This window comes from Colossoma macropomum, unplaced genomic scaffold (genome assembly GCF_904425465.1).
Source record: "Colossoma macropomum unplaced genomic scaffold, Colossoma_macropomum, whole genome shotgun sequence".
Classification (NCBI taxonomy): domain Eukaryota; kingdom Metazoa; phylum Chordata; class Actinopteri; order Characiformes; family Serrasalmidae; genus Colossoma; species Colossoma macropomum.
This window is the reverse complement of record NW_023494792.1, coordinates 17,622,345-17,647,389: the sequence shown is the minus strand read 5'-3', so window position 1 is coordinate 17,647,389 and position 25,045 is coordinate 17,622,345. Positions and strand designations below refer to the sequence as shown.

The window sequence follows — 25,045 nt, the reverse complement described above, 5'->3', positions numbered from 1 at the left end:
AAGGGGCGCTAATCCAATTGCTATTCCAGCAGAGCTAATGTTAGCTCACATGCACTAAAGCGAGTAAAAGTAAATTGAGACCCTCCAATAAAAACCATATATTGCACACCTTTTTTTGCGTTATCGGTTATTTTGTTTTCTGTTTTATTTTCAGCAATCAAACAAACTTGATAAAGACTACATCATCTGCAATAACTGTTTCATGAAAATGGAGTAAAAATGCAACACAGTGGGTCTAAATAGCCACCATATGCAGCATCAGCCACATGTCGTGGAATAATCGACTGATATCAAAAGTCAGCCTACGCTTAATTGCGTTGAGACAAAGAGATCAATACTGCAGTGTATCGCACACTGCACAATCTTCTCTGTGTCTGCCTAGTATTACATCCATCAAAAACACAGCAGTGCACATTGCTGGTTTGTTGTAGGCAAGCTTGTCAACGTCTCAGCATTGATGTAACTGGCTGAAGCCCCATCCCAGACTGTCTGCTATTGACAGACACATGGCTCCGTGAGAGTGAGTTCAACCCTGGTGAATTTGTAACGCAGTTTTCACACATTGCCATGCATTGGCATCTGAGTCATGTCAGTACATCATTCTCATGGGAAATCAATGGCAAAAGTTGCATTCACAGACACCAAAATGTCCTTGTAAAAACATCTTTTTTGATGTTGCGAGCAACATATTGTGATATTATCACACTGCAGGTTACTCTTTCCACTTATGGACCAAGTTACTTACATTATCTACTGAAAAGCTCCCCTTCCTTTACTCTCTCTTTAACTAAACTATTCATTCACCTGTCTGTCTGTCTTTTAGACTACTTATCACCGCTCCTTTGATGAATTATTCAACACGGCTAACAAGTTACCATCTGCAGCCGTCTCTGTTAATTTCCCATTTGATTCAATGCTTCATTGCACTTGCTGTTTTGATTTTTTACATTTATTTATTTATTTATTTATTTTTCACTTTATGTTTCTCTCGTCCTCTCAGAGCTGAAAGTAGGACACTTTGTTTCCTATATCAGTCAGGAGCAGCTCAAACCAGCAGTGCCAGCCAAGCCAGGATATGACACATACTGTAGAATACATCAGCCCTGGACCTAATTGCTCATTCACACCCACTCGACCACATGCAGAGAAATAAGAGAGAGAGCAGGGGGGAGGTGAGCTGCCTCACTGTCATCAGCAATGTTTTCGAAAAGCAGCTCCGGGATATTTTGCTCTTGGAGAATAATTTGAAGCTGTGCTTATGAAACTTTAGATTAAGACCATTAGGTGAGAGAAAGAAATTATTCTATATGATAAATTTCCACGTCTTGTAGGCCTAATTTCAATTTAAAGTAATGCTTTGGCCAAAAAATCTCAGCTAACAAGTAATAGAAGCTTAAAGCGACAGTTTAGCCTCGTAGCTCCAGTGCACAACTAAAGAATTAGACTCTGGACACCAAGCATGTCTTGGCTGATTCACAGCATTTGAGTTAAGAGAGAAACTGTACGGTTGATTTTTGGATGAACCGTTTCTTTTAACACTTCCTACTCTATGCTAGACAATGAAGAAACAGAGCATTAGTTGTCAAGGTGACCCCCGCATTCCTGTCCCTCTGTGAGTTGGAGTGGTTCACTCTGCATTCATAATGCACAGACGGGCCTGTGATGCTACACTGCTATTTAGCTATGTGTGTGCATGTTGTCTGTTGGCTGAGAAGAGTGTAGTCACTGGGAGCTGCCAAGAAACAGGTGGTATGATAACAGAACTCTTGACCTGGTTGTAGACTGAGGAATAAAGAGCTTCACATGTGTGTGTGCACTGGTGTGTGTTTGTGTGTTTCATGAGGAAAAATACAGTCTTTGCTAGTCTCTACTTAACTTTTCAAAATGTTTTTAATAAATGGGCATGCTGTCTTTGCTGATTTGCAGTAGTTTAACATAAGCTAGATAGACTTATCACACTTAGACTGAGGAAATGGCAATAAATATCACATTAGGCAACACTTCTGACTACACAACCAACTGTTATTTCTCCATTCTTGTATTGCAAACCGACACAGAAAATGCTTACTGTTTAAAAGCATTCTGAAAGGTCAGCTGTCCCCAAACTTTTGTGGGGCATTGTATTTATCACATTGTTAATGCAAACCCACACACAGGGCTTTATACATTTACATGCAGTATGTGGAAATATAAGGGAACAGAGCAGCTCTCCTGAGTCTTTGTAAGTGGCTGTAGGCTGCTGCAAAGGTGTCAGCTTGTCTGCTTGTGCTGGCTGTACACGATCTCTCAGGCTGACAGGGATAATGAAGCGCGTGGGTGAAACGCGCCTGGCCTTGATCTCACAGAAAGAGCGAGGCGGAGAGGAGGGAGGTGGACAAGGCTTTGGGTGTGTCTGTGTGTCTGCAGGTGTGCTCTTTGTTCTGTGAGCTTGTGCATGCATATGTTTGTCTGTGCACATGTGCAGGCCATTATATCTGCTGTGAATAGATCAATAGGACAGTGTTTGTTACCGGACTAATAGGAGCTATAGGAGTCAGAGGCTTTATGAGGCTGGAGCATTTGTGTCATTAACCGCATTTACATGCACACCAAGGGTTCAATAGTAGTCTGATTGCTAATCTAAGATATGATTTAAACATATAACCAGTAGGTTTAGACTGTCATGGCCCCACAAAGATTTTGTGATCATGCAATTTAAAAATATTTGAGGTAGATCTGGATATCTGGTAAGTCTCACACTGAGTTTTTGTGACATTTAGCTGCTTTTCAGCAGTATTGCGAATGTGATGACAGCTTTATAACACCAAAAGAAACATATAAAGCACTAGGGAAAAGGAGATGCTCCTCATGTTGAAAACTATGTGGGAAATAGACATGATGGCAGTAATTTTAAATGGTGGGAAACGTGAGTGAAAACTTCATTTCATGTTGTAACTAAGGCAGACTATGATAGTGTGCATGTGAACACATCTATATGTGGTCTTCAATACAACTCATGTAAATCTTGGTTTAATCAGGTTATTGTGATCCATCCATCCATCCATCCATCCATCTCCCCATACGCCAACGTTTGCAGTTACTTGCTTGTCCAAAGTTTCTTCTGAAATGAATCAAGGGTATTAATAGGGACTTTGTCCCCCCTTTGCTGAAGTAATAGCCTCTGTTATTCTAAGCTGTTTGTGCACAGTTAAATGCCTGTGTCAGCAATGGGTGCATCTTGATAGTGTATGTCCAGAATGATGAACTGCGATGTAGATGATTCCATAATAATAACAAAGGCATAAAACATTGAGAATAAAGTTGTAATTTGTCACCGGCTCTCCTGTGACAGGATCCTACCACTTGGAACATTCCAGCTCCACCCTAGATCCACCCCCTCGTTACATCTAACACCTGTGTTGTTATGTTAGGTCTGTCTAATTGTATATATAATGCTGGTTTTGTCTTTGCCTTACATGTGAATTTGACTGTAATTTGAAGCTCAGTTTGGCTCTGGGTTTCTTGTGTTTTACTTGCAAGTTCCAGTTGGGACCTTAGTCAGCCTTTGTTTGTTATCATGGATTTACCCACATTATAGCCACTCGCTTGTGTATGAACCTACCTTAAACTGTGATTTTGATTCCAGAATATTCCATAATAAAACTTATACATGCATCATCATTTCTTTATACGCCTGTTATATAGTAATATCTAGAGCCCATCTCATAAGTGGTGATCAAATCTTCAGGGCAGGTAGCTTGACAAAAATGACTATACATAGGCATTTTCAGTATATTATCCATCATTGAATATCTTCTTGTTGTTCCCAAAAAATGTATTTTCAAATGTTTCAAGGGTAGAGTAGCTGTTTCTCCCTGTGGATGGTTGGATGTCCACTCAGAAAGCGTAGCATGTGGGCAGCTCAGAAAAAACTGTATGGTCTCTTGTGGGAGATTTCCTAGTGGAAGGTTCACAGCTCTGGGGAGATACACTATCTGACAGAGCCTGAGGGAAGGGTGTGTGTGTGTGTGTGTGTGTGTGTGTGTGTGTGTGACACGTTAATGTCCTTGGTTCACAAACTCACAGACACTTTACCTCACACATCTGATGAATTTGGTGCTGGGTGAGTGTAACTGTACCTGTAATTATTCACAGTGCTCTTCCACACATTGACTTGTTGCCCTCTTTCTAACAGAACTGTCATACTGAGCAGCAGCAGCTCAAAGGCCATAATGTGTTAGTATGGATGATCATTCTTCAAGGTGTACTGAATAACATTTTGTGAGACTGAATCAATTTCTGGTTTTCTTTGCGCAGTATTGGCCAATCCCAATCGCAGGGTTGGGGATGGTTGATTTAATGGTGGTACAGTTTTTTCTAACGTTTGATCTCACTCAGATGATAAAGTCCTAAAGACTTGAGCATGACAACCCAACACCAACAGTCTAATGTGGGCAGTTATTACTGAATGTTTAGAAAAAGAGCTGATTAACCCAATGGACCAGTGTGAATAGAAGAGAAGATTCTAGAGCAGGGTGAATTGAGGAGGAGAACAGCATCAACGAGGGAGAAGATTCTAGAACAGTATGAATGGAAGAGGATGTTTTAGAACAGTGGGAATAGGAGAGGACATTTTAGAACAATGTGAATAGAGGACAAGATTATAGACAAGTGTGAATGGAGGAGAACATTTTAGAACAGCATGAACATTCTAGAATGATGTGAATGAGCAAGATCATTCTATTAAAGTGTGAATGGAAGGGAGCATTCTAGAACAGTGTAAGAGGGAGGCCATTCTAGAACTGAGTGAATAAAAGAGGGCGTTTTAGAACAGTGTGAATAGGGCGTACCATTTTCACACACAAGTATGTCACACCAGTCAAGTGTTTGGGTTTGTTGGAGTTTGTTGAGTTTTCTGGCAATGAGGGTCGAGTCAGGGTTAGCTGTATAGTTTCAAAGACAAATTACATTTACATTGCAAATGGCTTTTGCTATTTGCTATTTTAGCTTTAGCTAGATTGATGGCAGGTTCTAACCAAAGTGCATGGAGCAAAATTTGTCTCATGTATTTTGCATCACAGATCAGCTCCCATTCCTCAGCCGTAGGTGAGGTGCATTGGCTGAACTCTGATCATATATTTACAGTGGAAATCATCTGAGTCTGAACTGTAGCTGATCAATATCATCCACATTCATGCCAGTTGTAAGGTGTAAATGCATTTTCCAGGTAACTGACCAATTTTAACACGCACACATGCACAGCTCAAAGCAAAACTGCTTTAAAGCTGAATTATTTTTGCTCAAATTGAAAGAAGTAGCATTATTGAGCCAGGAGGAAAAATAACATGCTACATATATGGTGTGCACACACTGCTTCAAGTTGCCCTGTAAAGCCTGAAAGTCAGAGGTCAGGTCAGATTTGTCCTTCATGTTTTCACTGGTTTCTCTTTGAATACTCTTTCAACATGCTCACAAGTACATCCTCTCAGAGAAGGGGACCAAAGCACATTACATTACAAAATGTTTTTCTGCGCGTTTCAACCAGATGCCCAAATGCCCAAAACATTCATAAATAGAAGGTAGTTCCATTCCTCTGCTAAGCCCAAACCTCTTTGTCTTTCTCCAAACTCTCTTTCCCTGTGCGTCTGCTCTGTAAGGCCTGTTGGCTCTGTCTTTACACACAGCTCTCTCAGCGGAGAGGCTTATTAAATCACGCTCCTGTCAACCAGGCCTTTCAGCGACCGGGGAGAATTGTGCAGTGCGTTTGCCTCTTCACGTAAATCCAATAAAGATCATTCTGTGTGCGGTAATCTGTGTCATTCAATTCATGTACATGCATAAATGAGTGCTTGCCTTGTCGCAGAGGGGAATAATATTTGTTTAAAGAGCTCAACTCAGAGGGACACAACAGAACATCTAGTAAAACCGCACAAGGAGGACTGTGAGTCAGACATTGTTTGGCCATCACAATAGTTTGAAAGAAACTATTATAGTACTTCAGGATGGGAGAGTTACTGCTCATGCTGATGTACCATGATGTAAAACACAATAATATTTATCACATTTCAAATTTTAATCAAAAACTGTATGTAATTGTCATCTTTTTTGAAGAGGAAGTAAAATAGTGGAAGTAAATAGTCTTCTACTATACTCTCCTTGCAAAGCACATGCCAGGACAACACATATTTACACAGTTATAATCTGAACAGGTAACTGTAGTAATGCTTGGGGTAATTTTAAATTTAATAAGTAGTAGCTGATTTTTTTTTTGCTTAAAACAAAATGATTCATTCTGTTTCTTTCTCAAAAACTGTATATAAGCCTAATCTGATAAAGCCGTAGATTTGAAAAGCTAATTTGAAACAATTCTGTCAGCATTGATAAGGACATGTCCACACACACAGAGACTATGGATTTTTACTGTTTGTAAATCAGCGAATTGATCTAAACTATAGCTTTGAAATAGCCTATAAACACATTTGTGTTTTTTTGGATTTCTGGCTTTTCTATCCAGTTTTTATGCACATTTTTGAAATTAATAAAAAAAAGAGGTTGAAAGAAAACCTCAATTGTCTATTTGTAAGTCCTGATTACTAAATGAATCCTAAGCATAACAATACCATCTTTTGTCAAGCCTAAGCATAACAATACCATCAATACCACATAACAATACCACAATACCATCAACATGCCATATAAATCTTGTAAAAGGATGCTTTGAATGAAGGTGAGGTATGATGTTGCCCTAAAAACATAAATAATAAGCTGCTATGTGGACAAAAAATGAAACAGTAACAAAGATTTTAACTTTTTTTTTTACAGAAAAATTAATGTTCCATTTTTGTTTCAGTACAGTCAAAGATGCTTGCAATTTCCATTGCGTTTTTGTTTCTAGTATAATGCTGTTCATTTCCAGTTTTTGTTTTCGCTCCTTGAATCAATTTAGAGCTCGCTGTGAACTTCCCTGCAGTGCATTCACTCATCATTTTCAGTTGATTATCATAAAATCCTGAGATGATGTGATATGTTCAGAATGTGAATAAACATCACATCATTCAAAGTCCTGCAGTGATATTTGAAAGCAAAGTCATCTTAAATTGGATTTTTTTTCTGATACTGCCAACACAAGAATGTTTGAGAGTAATTACTATGTCTTGGACTTCTCTGTGGATTTCCAAGAGATATATCCATATGTGGTGGTAGGGGTGGTACATGTTTTTGTGTAATAATTTAAACCATGTATATTTAGCCCCAGGCTTTTGTCCAGTTTGAGGCTCAAAACTGGTAGATGATTGTAGAATTATTTTGGCATCAATAACTTTCTCTATTCTAATGTTGAAGGTGAAAATGAAATAATGAAATGGAATCAGCTGCAGCAGGTTGGAGGATAGAACAGAAATCTGTTTTGTTATTTTGCAGTTACCACATAAATTAGCTTAGTATAAGATTCTCCCTCTATAGCAGAGATGGATCAAAGAGCATCACATGGCCCCTGAAGAGCCTCCTCATGCCATTGATAGTCTCCCGTGGCATTACCATCTGAATACACATCTGACGTTTTTTGGCATGGCACCAGGTTTCTGTGGCATCAGACTGCTTGTTTACTAGCACATGAAAGGCAGTGGATCCTCCTTACCGATGTCATTGCGAGTACATGATTACTGATCTAGTGAAGTATTCGGATTTCTTAAAGGCCTGGTGGGGAGATAGGAGGGCCTACACTCTTACAAATGAAGATGCTGGAAGGGTTTTTTTTGTGCAGTGATGCTATAGAAGAATTACTTTTGGTTCCCTAAAGAATGTTTCAATAGGTGGTCAATTAGAACCATTTTTGTTGTGAGTGTGAAGAACCTTTTTAAAGTTTAAAGAACCTCTGCATGACAAAGGTTCTATGCCAAAGATTTCCCTAGAACCATATGTCCAAGCCAAGGACCACTGAAGAACATTTATTTTTGTGCTCAGGTATCATGTGCTTATTCAAAGAGAACATGTTAAGCAACAGTCGAAGGAAAATAAGTGTTTTGTTTGCTATATTTCTAATTCGTCCCTTTAACCTTAAGGTGATACACAAGACAGACAGACTTTAGCTCTTAACCCTTTGAAAGGACAAGCTGTGGGTGGTAAACCCACAATTCCAGGGACATACAAACTCTTATGGTCTCTCTCTCTCTCTCTCTCTCTCTCTCTCTCTCTCTCTCTCTCTCTCTCTCTCTCTCTTTCTTTCTCTCTCGCTCTCCCTTTCTGTCACAGATTTGGTAGAGGACTCACACATAGCTATGGAAACCGGCCTGAGCTGTTGTTCTTTGTGTCTGTGTGTGTGTGTGTGTGTGTGTGTGTGAAGTGAAGAGGAGAAGAGGGTGGGCAATTCTAATGTTTGGATGTAAAAGCCAAAAAGGGGCTTGGTTGACCTCCATATCTTTTCTTTGAGATTTTGGTAGTAATTCGTGTAAATATCTTTTAAGACCACTATCGTTCTCTTGGCTTTGCGTGTAGATGGCCACATTAAAATGCTGTTGCTTTATTAGAGTTTTACTTATTCAGGTTTTTAATATAAAAGGCGTATTATATCCGTATTTCCTCTGGCTCAAAGGGTGCTCAAGTGTATTACACCACATTTGATCTATAATCATCATGATAAAATGAACATTGATATGAATTCCCCAAGTCCCTTTCAAATTAACCCACATTATGGAGCTCAGAGTCAAATTTAATAGCATTTGTGAGCTGAAGCACTCGTATAAAGTACTGCCTCATGATTAGACATAACCACATGGAGTAATCGGTGGTTAGCAGTGTTAGTAGATGCAGTACTGTGCAAAAGTCAGAAACCACCCTTCAATATTTAGTCGAAACAGCCAAGTAGAAGTTATTCACTTTTCAGAGATATTTCTGAGGAAATTAGATATAAGATAATCAACTTGTACAGGGGAGAGGAAGGTCAAAGGAAAATAAATGAAAAAAAAACTTGAATTTCCAAAACTAGAGTTTAAATAATTATAACTCCTAACAACTGTGCAAGAACTAGTGGACCACCGAAACTATTGCCATCAGATAAACAGAGCTTAAAGCTTTCAGCTTTGAGAGAGAAGAGAAAATCCACTCTTCCTTCAGATCTGAAAAAAAAGTTTTCTGTCCATCCTTCAACTGTGAGAAGACAACGCTATGGGTCTGAAAGCATATAGCTGTCAACATGCTCCATTTTAAGGGGGTGGCCGGAGTGGCCGGTTCCCTCCTGAATTGGCCAACCCAGATGCCACCCCAAAATTTCTGCCACGGCATTGACTTCCATCTCGCTGTGGGGCAAGTGTTTCCGCCTTTAAGTGGAGAGTTGTTTTGCTATCGGCAGTTGGCGGAACAACTGTCCAACTTCTGTCCAACCCCCTCAAAGCTTCACTGAGAGGAACAGATCCTAGATCAGCACTCCTGCTCTAATAAGCTTCATGAATATGGCCCCAGATCTCAGTATCGCTGAATGTATTTAGATTTACTTGGATTGTGAAAAGCAGGAAATACCAGGAGGTGTGGAAAAATATCCCTGCAGATTTCTTTGAGAAACTTAAAGCAAGTCTCCTGAAAAGAATCAAAGCTGTAATGAAGGGAAAGGGTGGACAGAGTAAACATTGAAACATTTTAATAAAAAAGTGAATAATGTGTACTTGATTGAAAGTCAAATAAATGAAGGGTGGTCTCTGACTTTTGCATGGTACTGTATATTATTGTCATTGGTGATCAGTAAATACTGTAAAATAAACACATTAACTCTCTGAAATAGACATTTCAAGGTTCATTAAAAGGCTTTCATTGATGTGGCTGAAGCAAATAAAGGGCTGCCTTTGAGCAGACATCTGGCACTTCCCAGCAGAGGAGAACTATGAGCGATGGTCCTTTAATGGATATTAGCCATGTTTGCACAAACCATGCGTTGTTTGTATGCCATGACAACCGCACAACAGAAAAACAACAATCTGTGGTGTTGGGAGTAGAGCTGCTTTTGTGGGCACAGAGGGCCGAGAGTAAAACTTGATAGAGTTGTGGCCCCCTGTATGGCCCACTCCAGCACACTTGAGACCATTCAATCTCTTGTTCTGTGTTTTAGCCAATCAGAAAGCAGCTCCATTCATGAGTCTGAATAGAGACCCGCCATAGGAGCAGCTCCTCTGAGACAGAAAAAATGGAGAGCACTCAGACACATATATAGGTTTTTATACAATGTAAGGATGTGAGGTTTGAAATGTATAGGATATATGTAACTACCTCTCTTTAATAAGACTTTTCTAAGTCTAACTGTAAACCTAACCCCAACCTTAACCTCAGTAACCATAAAGAAAAGATTTTATATGCAGATTTGGTATTTTGCAAAGTCAGGACCATTTTGCTGGTACAGACATTATGCATTTACTCCTTTTTTTACTCTGTTTTTCCTACAAAGTCAGGATATTTTTATCCTGGAAATGTACAAGGTGCCAGTCCAACTCACTCGCACGTAGTCCGCTCCTCAGACACAATCTGCTTCAGTGTAACTACGTGTCATCCGGCCTTGTGCCTCTCTCAGCGGGTGAGTCAGGAGGAATGAACCTCAGAACAGCTCTCCTCGCCCTCCATTCATACACGCAGCCAGTGCGTGCTGCAATAATGCCCTTCAGACCTGCTCAGTCACCCCGGCTCTCTCACTGAGTGAGGCCTCCTGCTCACGCTGCTCATTACTGCCTCCACTCCTCTCACACTATCCATCATCTCACCAGCTCCTCTGTCAGGAACGTCAGAGACGCATTCAGCGCTTTCTGCTGAATGAATATTTCCCGAATAAAGAGCTGCTGTGAGGTTTAATGAGGCGTGATGTGAGCCGAAGATTAGAGCCGTGCTCATTATGGCCTAATTCAATCTGGCTTGTTTGTTTGTTTTTTGTGGATAATTGTCTGCAACGTTTGCTGCGCTGGTTTTGTACCCATGAAATGCAACTCGAAAAATCTGATCACTGAAAGGTGATCAGGCAAATAAGGTGCTTTAGCTTAGCCTGTTAGTTCAGCTGTGACTGTGACGTGATCTGCTGTCTGTACATCTGGATGTGCAAAGTTTGGACGGCCATGTTTTGTTAAGTGAAAATAACACATCTACTATAAAGAACACACCTCTGCACATTTTAGTATGTGTATATACGTTTCATATGTACATATATTTAAAATGTGTGTTATACTTACCGTATATGTTTTTCGTATAACTTAATATTACTCATATCTATATTTTAATCTCATGTTATGGGGTTTGTTTTGACAAACAATTATGGACGCTAGGGCACCATCATCATCACCAGTGTGTCAACAGCAGAGCATCAGCCATCAGGCTCTGTTGTGCTTTGGGGAACAGTATAGACTGCCGTGTATGGCCTTCCATGTACCACTGAGAAACCTTAAACACCTAAGAGTCCATAGTCCCTATAAGGTATAGGGGCTCTTGCGAGCCTTTAGACCCCAACAGTCTAGGGTTTGGGTAAATCAAAACGTGTCCATACATTCTGTCCATTGCTTTATAAAGTCATACGTGTATGTGTGAGTGGGGTATATAGATGCCTTGTAGGCTTGTGGCCATCAGAGAGGGAATTGTCTGCTTTTCTCCATATTGGTCAAATTAAAATTAATATTAATTGAAATGTTACCCCATGTCTGAGTTTGTTTCAGCAAGTACACTGGTGTTTTTGCCCATTTGGGCTGATCTAAAACCGGTTTCTCATGCACAGCTTCTGGATACAGCCTAAGAAGGCAATGTAGAGCCGAAGCTAAACCGCCCACCACTTCAATATAGCTGTACCAAACCTGAGCTGGAAAACTACAGAGCAGAAAGACAATAGTGAGTTGTAAAAAAAACACGGTTACAGGGTCCGGTTATTTGGAGCTCCGTTCATTGTCCTAGGTGATGGACAATGTGCTTTGTACAGGATTATGTTTCGGGTTTGTGCGCTTTTGTAAAGGGCGGTATTATTGCAGGCCAGGCGGGGAGAATAGAGACACTTTCAAAGGGAGCTCGCCCTCCTTTGTTGCTTCGTGCAACCATAGCTAACGGACGTCAAAAGCCTTTTTCAAATCAGTTCTCTTAATGGCTGCAATAATACCAAAGAGAAATTGGCAATAAACTGCAGGGCTGGGTTCCCTGCAGCATTGGCTGGCTGCTCTGATATGGGCTGGGTCTCCAGGGTCGTCGTGGCAAACCCTGATGGGAAGGGAAGCCTATTCTCTAGCCCAAGGCACTTCCTTAACTTGTTAGTGGCATTGTGCCCTGCTGGTAACTTTCACTGGCCTCCTTCATCAGATAATAAAGTTATTTAGACTGGTTTCTCCTTCCATGTGAACAGTCTTTGCTAATACCTGCCACTGTTTGTACCCATATCTGTTTTCTACTACACTTTTTTCTTGCACCTTTTTAAGTCAAAAAAGAAAGAACTCACTGAAAATCCTCTAATGAAATATGACACAGAGTGAGAAGTGTCCCAGAAAATTTGTTGCTAAATATGTTGCTTCAGAACAGAGGCAAATTTGTCCCCAAAAACTTGGAGGACTGTGCTGGTGTTCACATGATACCAGGAAATGTTTAACCCCCATTGTGCCGAGACAAAAGATTGTTTTAATCCCGCTGTGAGAGCGCAGTGGAGGGAGGGTGGGGGTTAGGCCTGGCAGTGTGTGTACGACATACTCGCTCCCTCACTCTCTCGGGCTGTCTGTCTCATGTGCACCACACACAGTGGATGGAGGCACAGTGATAACATTGGTACAACTGCTGGAGTATGTGGGGTTAATGTGACGTTTGAAGGCCAGGAGGAGAGTTCCATACCAGCGCTACAGTAAAAGGTAACAGCTCCACAACTTTTGAGTTTAGACGTAAATGGAAATTTCAAAGATTTTTCAAAATTTCTGCATAATTAAATGGTCAAGATGTAAACAAAGTCAATTAGAGTGGTTGGATTTGGGACTCACCAACCTGATAATGGTGGTGGAACTGTAAAAGCTCCCTCACAGAAAATAATGACATAAAATGGTTGTGACTGCCCAATGCCTGAGACAGTAGTTTTGATATAACCTTTGGACAGTATATATTTTTTTTAATTCATTTGTGGTGGAGAGGTACATGCAGGGTGTTATTAGCCTCTTAGTATCTCCTACAGAAACTTTTTTTAGGATTTATCCCTGTTTTACCTTGTAGCATGTGTAGCTTCTCTGGTGTTTTTGGATAGTAAATAAAATTTGCATTGTAGACATTGTGACCCCTGGTTCCTATCACCACCACTGTAAAGAAATCTGAGTCAGTAAGTTTCTCTACAGGGAACCATTTCAAATCAGACCACCATGAATGACATTGTTTACATCTCAGCCATTGAATCATAAAGGAATTAAAAAAAACATCAAAAGAATTTCTCTTAAGGCTCAACACTTGGTGCTGCTGACAGTGGCAGATGCACTAGTTCATGCTGAGCTTGCAGTAGTTTTGACTTTTCACTTCATTTTAGTCATTTCACATTAGCCTATCTTTCAGACCAGGTCATACAAATTGTATGAGAGTTTCTTAATATGAGAGAACTAATGAGCTGACGTGCTGCTTGCCGGATCTAATTTTACTCCTATTCTTCGATTAATAACTTTCCATTCTGAGAGCTGCCTGTGGAAAACTCGCGTGCGAGTCATTTATTAACCTAAAATTACTGTAAAGGATTTGGTCATGAATCTCATTATGCCTTCTTTTGTTAGTGTTTGGAAAGAATGATGGAAATGTGAAGCACAAACAGAAGCTCAAGAGGCTTGTTTAGAACAGAAGAAGTGGATGCTTGTGTGAATGCACAAGTTGTAGTCCTAATACACAAACTGCAAATCAATAGCTCAAGCTCATATCTGGCTCTCTTCACCTTGTTAAACATACACTTTGTTGAAGTGAATTGAATTGTCATTGACTGCTGGTGATGAAAGATCTTCATCTTCAGTGAGGAGAGAGAAAACAATATAGTGAGAGTGACCTCAGTTTTGCTTGTTTTTATGTTCTCGCTATCTGGCCTAGAAGGCCTTTGCTGTTGGGCATGCTTAGAGACCCGGGCTTTATTTTAGCAAACTCAGAGCAGCTATCAGTCAGCACCACCAGCTGCCAGCCTTCAGCAACTAGGGAGAGGACAGGGGGGACTGAAAAGTCACAGCAGACGATCTGCTGTTTTACACCACATTTACATTTTCCACCTGTTATTTAATGGCTTCCCTAACGGTTAGGACTGTGGGCTTAATGAGTTCTCAGGGGCTACTTCTTAATTTGTTAGTTTAGGGACATGTCGCATTTGCTGTGACTTGGTTTTCAACTGTTCAAAGGGAGCAGTTGAGACAAGCCTTTCAGAGCTGTATAGTGTGTTCCTATATGTCACTGATAGTCAATGATTGTTTTTCTCTCTAAAATTGAATTCAGTTCTGAGCTGGTAACTTGAGTGTGGCTTTAATCCTTTAACCCTGAGTTTAACCCTGAGTCACTTTTGTTTTACTATACTGTTTAAATTTCTTAACTATGCAATGAATTACATAGTTATGGATATGACACTTCTGTGTTACATTTAAATATGATTTATTCTTTGTGTCTACAGGTTTAAGTCAGCACTTCCAGCTTTTTTTCCGTATCAAATAATGACAAAAACAGGGTGAAAATGCAGAGGGCTTTTCTCCATGCACAATAGCTTTTCTTAAATTTCAAATGCTTATAGAATAGCTTATCTTCTATTTACAAACACAAATATGGTACCAATTAATTTATTCCTTCTATAGAATTCCTCTGCTTGTTTTAATGAGCTACAAGTGAGAAATAATTAATCCAAATGTTACAAGAGGGTTCCATGCCATTTAGGTCATGGGAAAAGATTAATGTACAGAGAGAGAGAGAGAGAAAGAGAGGGAGAGAGAGAAAGAGAGAGAGAGAGAGAGAGAGAGAGAGAGAGAGAGAGAGAGAGAGAGAGAGGAAGTAATCTTCCTCTCCGTTCCAAGGATGGTGCCTGTCCCTCCCTCTCATGTATTGGCCTTAGAGGCTGTTTCCTGTAGCTGCTACACTTTGCTGGATTTAGATGCGATTGTGCTTTTCAATCAGCTTCTGCGTTGCTCTGGGTGTCTTATGCTGAAGGGAGTTGCTGTCATTTTGAGCAGCTGCCCTGAGTCACTGAGCTGCAATCTTTCAGACATTTTCATAATGGACGGGCGGTAGTGGGTTGACCACAGGAGGAAATGAATCTTCTCCGCTGGTGTTCGTCCATTTCACACTGCCATCGGGCCTGCATGACTGCAGTGGATGCTTTGACTTATTTATTTGTTTTTAGCTGTGGTGCGTAGCTCCGCTCATTCTGTGGGTTGTTCCAAGATACACAGAGAGCAACAAATGGAACTGTAATTCAGGTTGATGTTTGTTTAAAATGTATTCACTTCTCATTTCAGGTACTGGATTCTGAGATCTGCTGTGGTGTGGGTGGTGTGAGTCAGAAGAGAAGACAGGCCTGGTGAGTGATTGCAGTGCTGTTCAGTGATATCTGTCTTTGTGTACCATGCGTTGCTGAGACGTTTGCTTGGTTGATGGTTGAAATGTCAGTCATTTGTGTGATGTTGAAACTTTGGAAAACATCTGGGATATTTGAAGAGTTTGAGGAATCTTATCTCATACTTGGCAAAGACAAAAAAGGAGATTATTATGTGGATTCTGAAAGAGCTCCACTGTCTGGCTGTTTATATATGCATGGATGGGAGAATGAGGCAAGATACACTGGCTATAGTGTGCTGTTGGCGTTATGTCAAAAGACTGGGGACACCTTGTGTTTCATTGAAATTTTCCTAGTACTGTTTGATTTTTGCTGTTAAGAAAAGTACCTGCAGTGGATTTGTGAGTATAAATCAGCTTTTAACGAATACTGAGTATATTTTGCAACATTCAGCTTGATGTTTACCAATGTCTCTTCCTCACTATGAAGGAAGGGGTGGGTGATATGGCGGAAATACTTGTAGATACTTGCACATATTTTGATGATACATATATAAAATGAGATATAATATCTCAACTTTCTGATATTTATTTATCTGGTGTTGAAAAACACCTCATGTTACAGATACACTCAAAAACTGTGTACAGAGTTTTTTGTTCAACATTTCATGCCATGCTTCACTAAATCCAAATAAACAGGACTACATATGCTCTCTTTCTTGGGAAACTCACAGTTAGTCAGTGTTCTTTGAGTACTGATATATCCACAATATGCTTAGACAATTTACAGTAAAATATTGTCTTATTGACCAGCCCTACTTTATTATGATTTTACAGTTTTCTTATCCAAACTATTGTTAAAAGCACATATTGAAAATCATACAGCTCAAAGGTTTAAACACCTGAAAGGTTTGAGTGCTGATTAGTACTGTATGTAAAATGCATGGGGTATGGCACTATGCACAATGTAGAGATTTTGTCAGCTTTTCAGTTTTTGCAAGAAAAAAAAACTGCAAGATTCAAGGGTATGTGTATATAATAACGTATGTACAATGCAATGAGTGCAAATGAAAATACTGTGCACTTCTGTGCAATGTCAGCTAAATAGATGCTCAAGTGTCCGTAAAAACTATACATGTATATGTATGTGTTATACACACAGTTTACATAAAGAATATACTGCATTACATTAGTATATTATATACATTAAATATATTATGTAACAGCTTTCTATTTATTCATTGCTCGCTAGTTAAAACATTTTGAAAAGCTAGATGTCCTGAGACTTTGATGGACAGTGTTGCAGATAAACAGTGAAGTATTGAGCTACTGCTAGCACTATTTCCTGTAAAAACCTTATTGATTAACTGTGGCTTTCTCTTTCTGCTATGTGGCCACTGGATACAGACTGTCCTGCTCTGAATGTTTTTAAGCACAGTGGTCAATTCTGCTGTGCAACAGTCATCATTGAACACTTGCTTTTGTGAGTCGGTAAAGTCAATGAAATGCGTATGTGTCTGCGTGTGTGTGACAGAGAGAGAGAGAGATAGTAAAAGGCTGCATCTGATTCGGCTTTTTGAAACACATCAGGAACAATGGATTTGGGTCCAGCATTCAGAATGAGTTCTTCTGAAGTTTGTGTTCACTAGTGCCTCATTCTTTCTTAGCTGCCTGCAGCTGCAGGTTCTGTTTGTGTGTTTTGTCAGCAGTGGGGGGTGAAGATGAGAGAGGGGTCTGTTTACTCCGAAATTGTTATGACAAATGTCATGAATATACATGACTACTTAGCATTTAAATCGCCGGTGGTGTTACTGAATAGGCTCAAACGAGGATATTTGCTACTTTTTGATAATAAAATTGACCAAAAGAACAAAGTCAATAAATCTCACAAAGGCTGCAGAATGTCCAATGTCCACTGAAGTCAGAAAGTGACTTGAAAAGTTCAGAAACCAGTGAAGCTTTTTGTTCAGATTTTGTAGTGGATCACACCGTACAGGCTGTACTGGACATGACATGAATTATAATCATCAGAAATATGTGTGGGTGATGTAGAGGATGCTGTACATACAGAATCACAACCATTCACTCCTCCTTAAACAGATAGTTCAGCTAGAAATTAAACAGAATTTTGAACAATTTCTCCTTTGCTTTAAATGTCAATCAGCCAAGACATGTTTGGTGTCCAGAGTTTGCTTTGTTATTTTCGCACTGGATCTACATACTCTTATCTAACTGTGGACAGAAGTAAAGTCAGGCCCATACGCATTTGGACGTGGACAAGGTTATTGTTGTTTTAGCTGTCTACCACAGCATATTGAAATTGAGTTGAAATGCAGACTTTCAGCCTTAATTTGAGGGTATTTACATCCAAATTGGGGTTTTTAGGGACTTAAAAATAGCCTAAAACTATTACTGTAACAGTACAACATATGGCATTGTAAAATATGATTTTCTTAATTCAGTACGCAGAGGTATTGAAGAGTATATTAAACAGACAGTTGCAAATAAACTGTACTAATTATATTGCAAGAAGCATATTAACAAAGAAACAAGTTAGCCCACCATGAGGGCAGACTATCTCTTCTCTGAAAATGTTGTTTTCACTTTACCTCAAAATCAAGAGTAGGGAGGAAAAGCATATGGGGCTAATATATTAACTACAGGCTACTGTATTATTATAAATAGTTTTACATTTGTAATGTTAAATGCTCAAGTAAACTGAATGCAGACGTGAACATATTAACACAATCCAGATTTTCAGGCTCTCCTTTTTTTTGCTATATTAAAAAATCTATCACATTGCGACACTGCCCTATCATACCAAACAGAATTATGAATTTACTTATCGTTACATCCCTACTAAAAGAATGGCTAGCACCCTGAATTTTGTGTGTAGTTTTGCCCATCATCACACATATATAGGAACGTCACACAGTGCCAGAAACTACATAAGCAAGTTTATTTGAGATTATTAACAGCTGAGTGTGGTTTGAGACAAGTGTGTGATGATTTAGGCATGAAGTTTCCACTAAGCTAAATAAACTGAGCATGTTAGTCTGTTCTTTGTTAGTTGCCAAGGCAAAACAAAAGAGGCAACTGTCATATACTAAACATGTCTTGGTTGATCAACAACATTAAGGGAGAAAATGTAAAAATGTTTATTTGCCTAAACTATCATGTTAAATAATAAGTCAAACATAAATTTGAGTGAGAAATGTGTTCTTTTTAAACACCATGTAGTGTATATACATCTTACAAGAATACGTAGTGCATGCTGACTGGATTAGTATCAAAGGGTGAAGAGGCAGATTTGTCTCTGCAGGAGAAAAGGCAATACTATTGACCAGCTTGAGCAAGGAATGAAGAGGCCTGAGGATCTAGACGGATGGCTTATTAAGTCAGGATGTCTCAGTGAACCTTAAATGTAGCTACAAGGAGAGAAACTGTGTGTCAGCCTATAGAGTGACAGGCCTGCTGTGTGTGTGTGTGAGAGAGAGAGAGAGAGAGAGAGAGAGAGAGAGAGAGAGAGAGAGAAGGAGAGATGTAACCCCAATCCTTCTGCATGGTATCCAAGGTTGTGGAGGCTGCTTCTCTTGGCTCAGTGCTGTGTTGAGCAGATGGTGTTGTGTAGTTTACTCATCTTATCATGCTCTTTATGTCCAGCTCCTCTTCATACAGCACAGGTTTAATTTCACATGTCGTATATTCCCAGATCTGAAGTAATATCCTGCCTAACACTTGAGGTCCACTATAATTGCAAATCATTTGACCGCACTCAACCCCCACCTTTTTGGTCTTATGTCATGCATAATTATAATACCAGTAATAGGTGTGTACTGATATCATTTTTATAGAACAGTGTCAGTGCAGTGTAGCCTTTTATAGAGATATGTGGTAAAACGTGGACGGCTTAATTTGATAATTGATCCTCACAGAGAGGTGATAAAACAGAAGTGAAAGCTTTACAGTACAGGCATTGACATTATTCCAATCTAGCTGATTCTCCATTGTGCATCTGAAAAATAGTAGTTATCCCTGCTTTCCTTTTGTTCAACTAATTTCTTCCACTGTTAGGCTGCCAATAAAATATACATTTTTTTAAAGGTGAAACTTAATATATGTACCATGTCTTGATATTTTTGTTCTTTTTATGTATGTATGTACAGTACTGTACAAAAGTCAGAAACCACTTTTCATTTATTTAATGACCAGTTGAAAGTTTCAACGTATTATTATTAAAAAAAAACAGAAAGCATATATTTAACAGACAATTACACAGAAGCCTCAAAAACTAAATATGATATCAGCTGTTTCAGTATTGAGTGTTTCCACCCTTTGCTTTCATTGAAGCTTCCATTCTTTTCAGGAGACTTTTTTTCAGAGAAAAAACTGCAGGGATGTTTTTCCACACTCCAAAGTTCAGACTTAGAAATTGGTTGTATTTTCGGCTTCACACGATCCAAGTAAACCCAAACTCATTCGGTGATGTTGGGTGGTCAGTCCACTGTTCTGAGAACACCAGTAGCTTTGTTTGATTTGCAGAAGTTCTTCTTCTTGGTTTATTTAGCTTTTCTCAGTAAGGGCTTCTTAACAACTACACATCCTTTCAGACTCATTGTTGAGTTGTCTTCTCATAGTCGAAGGATGGACAGAAATCTGTCTGTTGGTCAGTTTTGGTGCTCTACCAGGTCTTGCATGGTTGTTAAGAGTCCCATTTTCTCTATATGTTTTAATACTTTTTTTAACTCCAGTTTTGCAAACTCATTTTCCTTCAACTTTCCTCTTTCTTATGCAAGTGGATTATCTTAAATCTCCTAAATATCTCCTGACAAATGTATGTACTTTTGAAAGACTGGAAATTAAATAAATGAAAAGTGCTCTCAGACTGTTGCACAGTACTGTATACTAGCCTGCACACTGACAAAAGCATTCTGCTGCGTTCTGTGTGGGCTATTGTTTGAGGTTCTGAAGCCAAACTGGGCTGCTGCGTAAAAAATAACATACCATCTCAGCAATTAGGTGCAGGCGTTTGCTTCTTAGGGGTAATGATGCTGTCCACTGTGTATATATTTGTGAAACAGCTCATTAATTCTTTGTCTGGTGTGCTGTGTCGGTTTCATCTCAATGTACCTCCTGTAGAATTTCTGTTCATAACATTAGCATAGCCAGTGCAGTCGGTTTGACCTCATTCTTGTAACAGTTCATTCAATTTCTGCAGAGGCACAGACACAGATCTGTCAAGCCATGCTGCCGGTGACCTCGCTAATGCAGAGCGTTAGATGGATTACAGCCTGTAGGGAACATCAGACTTATTGCTTAAATTCTAGTCCATGCCAGGGCTTTTAGAGCTTTTTTACAGTCCTCTGCCTGTCACGCGATCAGCACTTAGTTGTGGCATTTTGCTGAAAGCTAATGAAAACTGTGTCTCTGCTTTTGGCATGTGTGTATTTTTAGCTTTGCTATGGATAATCCACTAAAATGTTTCCTTTATGCTGCCTACTGTTAACATAGATCACTTTGGGTGGTCAGCTGTCAGGTTTTAACAAAGGTTATCTGAGTAGGTCATTATGCACTAACCCATTATGTCCTTAAACATAAAGGTGCTAAAAAGTGTTCTTTGGAAAGAACCTTTCCATGGATGGTTCTTTAAAGAGTCATTTTTGTAAATGAGATGTACAAGTGGGAAGAACCTTTGTAAAGTTTTAAGAACTTCCCCTTAAGGGGGCTTCTGAGTGGTGCAACTATGGAAGCACTATCACTATCACCAGGAGATCGCAAGCCCAGTCCCAGGAGATGCCACAGCCATGACTGACAGTTCAAGATATTGTTATAGACCCTTAACACTTCCACATTCTATGCAGAGGAAGTTGTAGAGGCAATGTTTACGAAAGAGAATGTAGACAAAGACCTCCTTTATAATGTATTTTTTGTAGAGGACTTGCTTATTTGTATGTCCTTATTAAGCCATTTACCAAATATTTTCATGAAAGAGTCAGTTGGAGGAGCAGTTTTCATTTTCAGAGAGAAGCAAACTTGACAAGGTCTACAAGCTTTTCTTTGAGTATTACCTGCTTGACTACAATGGCAAGTTAAGGATCTCATGACAAAGGTACACAGCAAAGTTAGGTAAAGTTGTGCTGTGTAATGTTTACTATTGCAAAGGGTCTCCTGACTGTGGGTGGGTAGTGATTGCCCTGCACAATGCTAACCAACACAGACATCTGATAGCTGATGTATCAGAACTGTCAGTTCTCCAAGTGCATTCAAGATGTCCAATGACGCTGTGTTAGTGGCAGTTAAAAAAGATGCAAAAAGATGCAAGAGTTGTTGGCCATGACTAAATTGGGGAAAACAAAATAAAACAAAACAAATGAAACTCTGCATAAAGGCTCTGCACAATTAAATGTTTTTCCTAGAACCATATAAACAAGCCAAGAACCACTTAGAAACCTTTATTTTAAAAAGGCTACCATGTAGCCTTCAAAGGAAAACAGCCCATTTTTTGAAGTTTAAATACATTTAAATAAACCACACATATAACTACATAAAACTGTATTTTAACATTGCTGTTGTTAATTTACAGAAACAGAATGTAAATTCACAAAACAAATTATCACCTTCATTTTACAGACATTTGCCTTTATTTTAATGGTTGTTACTGTTATTATTATGGTAAAATACTGTATGTCTGAATAGTTGAACTAGTTGAACTATTGAACGGCAGTAAAACGCAGTATTTCTAAGAGATTAAATGACTGTAATTTTGCAGTTTTTTACAATCATTGAAGAAAATACTTTTACTGGTAATTAATAGGTTTGGACTGGCACTCTTTTTGGTCTTTTACCTTTTTTTACATTTCTTATGAGCCTTTTCTGTAATGTCAACAGTTTAGTAAAATGCCAAGAGTAAAGTGAGTGATTATTAGATGGTTCGCATGCCCAAAAATTAGTGAGTTGACCTGCAAACATAAAGCCATCAAAACGTTACTTACGCACATGAGCCTGTAGAGTGCTGGTCAGTCTCCAGTGGGCAGTGAACCCTCAGTCATTGATATGTCCATTATCTCAAATGGCTGGGTGAACAGTTCATTGGCTTATAGAGGATGCGCATTAGAGAGGGTCACTGAACTGACCAGTGGAAACAAACAAAGCCTTGTGGTCAGTGGACTGCTTACTTCAGTCTGTTTGGAAACCTGTATGTGGACACTCTGATCATTCTTATAGTTATGACATAAGGTGATCTAAAACTCTAGTAACCCTTTCTGACTGAAAATGTGTAAATATGTGACGACAGTTCAGTTTTAGTGTGATGCCCAGCTTTTTTAGCCCACCTCCCTTTCCTTTAATGAGATCTGTGACATCAAAGGGCAAAGGGGATATACTTAAAAAGTATGTGAAGCTGTTTTTATAATTGAAATCTGTGTTTACTCAGTGCATTGTAAACAAGGATTGCTGCTCTCTGCAGACTGTGTGGAAAAAGATTTGCATATGAATGCGAATGTTCTTCCTTCTGTTAGTAAAGAGCTAGAGCACTGAGGAACATCTCAGTAGAAATGTCTAGTCTTAGAATTTACCACGCAAGGTAGATGTAGTTGTAGCTCACGTTAAACATTCATTTCTTTTTGGTTTAGCATTTGCAATGTGCAAAAATGTTTCTGTTCCATAGATGGGTTTATCAGTTTGTATAATGCAGCCTGTATCCAAGCTCTCAGTTTCTGAACTCCTAATTTCACTGAAGACCACTCACACGTAAATGCAAACCTCACAGCAGTCAGTGGCAGCCAAAATTTTAAACCATGTTCCCATACCCGCTCTTTACCCAGTATAGACGATCTTGATTAATTTCTTCTGGTTTATTGTCTTCCTGTTATACGACTTGTCTACATCTTCACTCTGTTCAACCAAAGTACCATTTATGAGCATGTGATAAGGGATATGCGTGAATTCATGTCTTCTTTTATGGCTTAACCTTCTACAATTCCACATCATTTTCACATGTTCAGATGTATCCACCCAATAACGCAGTGACTGAGGAGAGTCTCATTAACTGCATTGGTAATCCCACATGTCTGATTAGGTGCTGCTGCTGGGACGTTACTGATTGGCCCTCACACCCATGGGCCTGCAGAAAGCACAATTTGATTTTCTCACAGTTTGAAAGAGGTATTGTTTGGGTGGTTGGGGTCTGAAATTGGATGGCCAGGGCTTTTTGAAAGCGATGGAGGGGAAAGGATTGGTATTCACCTGCAGGATCTGAATGGGCTTTAAGGAGTGGCTAGAGTTGCCATGAGCCTCCCTGATTCCTAGCCTGGAAATCTGATTATTTCATGACAAAACACAGTGACACTCCACAGTCACGTAACTGATTGACATTACGTCTGAATATGTGCATCTATTCTTTCCTTCTGCATGTGTAGCACTATGAAATACTGCTGAACATCTGCCGCAGTGTTATGAGGAAAGGCTGTCTTATTCTCAGAACTTTCGCTCTCTCAGACTGTCTCTCTTTCTTTTTTGCTTCTCTTTCACATTTTCCTGTCTCTCTCTGAAACACTTTTTATATCTGCCTTTCTTTCTTGCTATCTTTCTCTCTTTTTCTCTCTCCCATTCTGAACTCTTATCTCATTGTTTTTTCACTCTGCCTCTCTGTCTTTTTTCTTTCTCTTACATTCTCTCTTTCTATTTGTTTCACTGTCTCTTTGTTTTTCTCTCTTTCCTACTTTTTCTCTCTCTCTGTTTCTCCCTCTCTCACACTTTCTTTCTCTCTCTCTTTTCAACTCTCTCTTTCCCCCTCCCTCTGTCTTACCCTCTGTCTTTTCTTTTCTCTTCCACATTTTCTTTTTTTTACTCTGTCTCTTTGTGTGTGTCTCACTTTTTCTCTTTTCGCTCTTGGTCTCTCTCTCTCTCTCTCTCTCTCTCTCTCTCTCTCTCTCTCTCTCTCTTTTCTTCTCCTCTTCGTTGGGGAGTCTGGTTTGTGCAGGTCAGGGATAATAGGTACAGGGCTGAAATGACTGAGGACTAATGAGAGAATGCTGCCTGCCACTGTTCTGTATAGTTGTGCTCTGTGTGAAGGAGACCCCTCTGTTACAATAGCTGGGCTTCGGAGGGTTTGAACTGCCTTTGATTGCATTTCCTGGCTCTGGGGATGCACTCTGTGTTTGACTGTTAAGTGGGAGCAGGACCCAGACCACCTCCAGAGCGACCTCTGAAAGAAACAGGTGGGACGGCCTTCTAGGAAAGAGTGGAGCCTTTTAAGCCGGCAGAGGAATGAGGAGGTGGCACAGTCATTCAATAAAAGTGCATCTGTCACTCCTTATTTCCATACTGACCTAACCCAATTTAAAGTATCAGTGCTGAATATACTGACAGTTGCATTTACACAGGGTTACATTGACAGATGGAAAAATACAGAATATCCTGACAGCAAATCAAATCCTGGTACACAGAAAACTTTATTCAACAGTGTGGATGATATATTGCTTAATTTTGAAGTGCTGTAGCAGAAGGCAGTTGTGAATGTCCATATTAGGTCCAGTTTGCACATTCATTATAATATGCTCAGGTACATATCAGGGGTGGGTCGATATCGTTA

General features: G+C 39.5%; 1 protein-coding gene across 8 annotated transcripts in view; it reads left to right on the top strand.

The window, feature by feature from the left end:
* Positions 1–25,045, top strand: part of LOC118811813 (neuronal cell adhesion molecule-like) — a 109,671-nt gene that overhangs the window by 33,326 nt on the left and 51,300 nt on the right. For 7 of the 8 annotated variants that reach the window (XM_036576319.1, XM_036576325.1, XM_036576321.1 and 4 more), the window contains exon 2: positions 15,417–15,478. The gene's annotated coding sequence lies outside the window, so the exon portion shown is untranslated. Of the gene's footprint in view, positions 1–15,024; positions 15,307–15,416; positions 15,479–25,045 lie in introns of those variants that run through there. The other variant, XM_036576317.1, reaches the window with a different exon arrangement.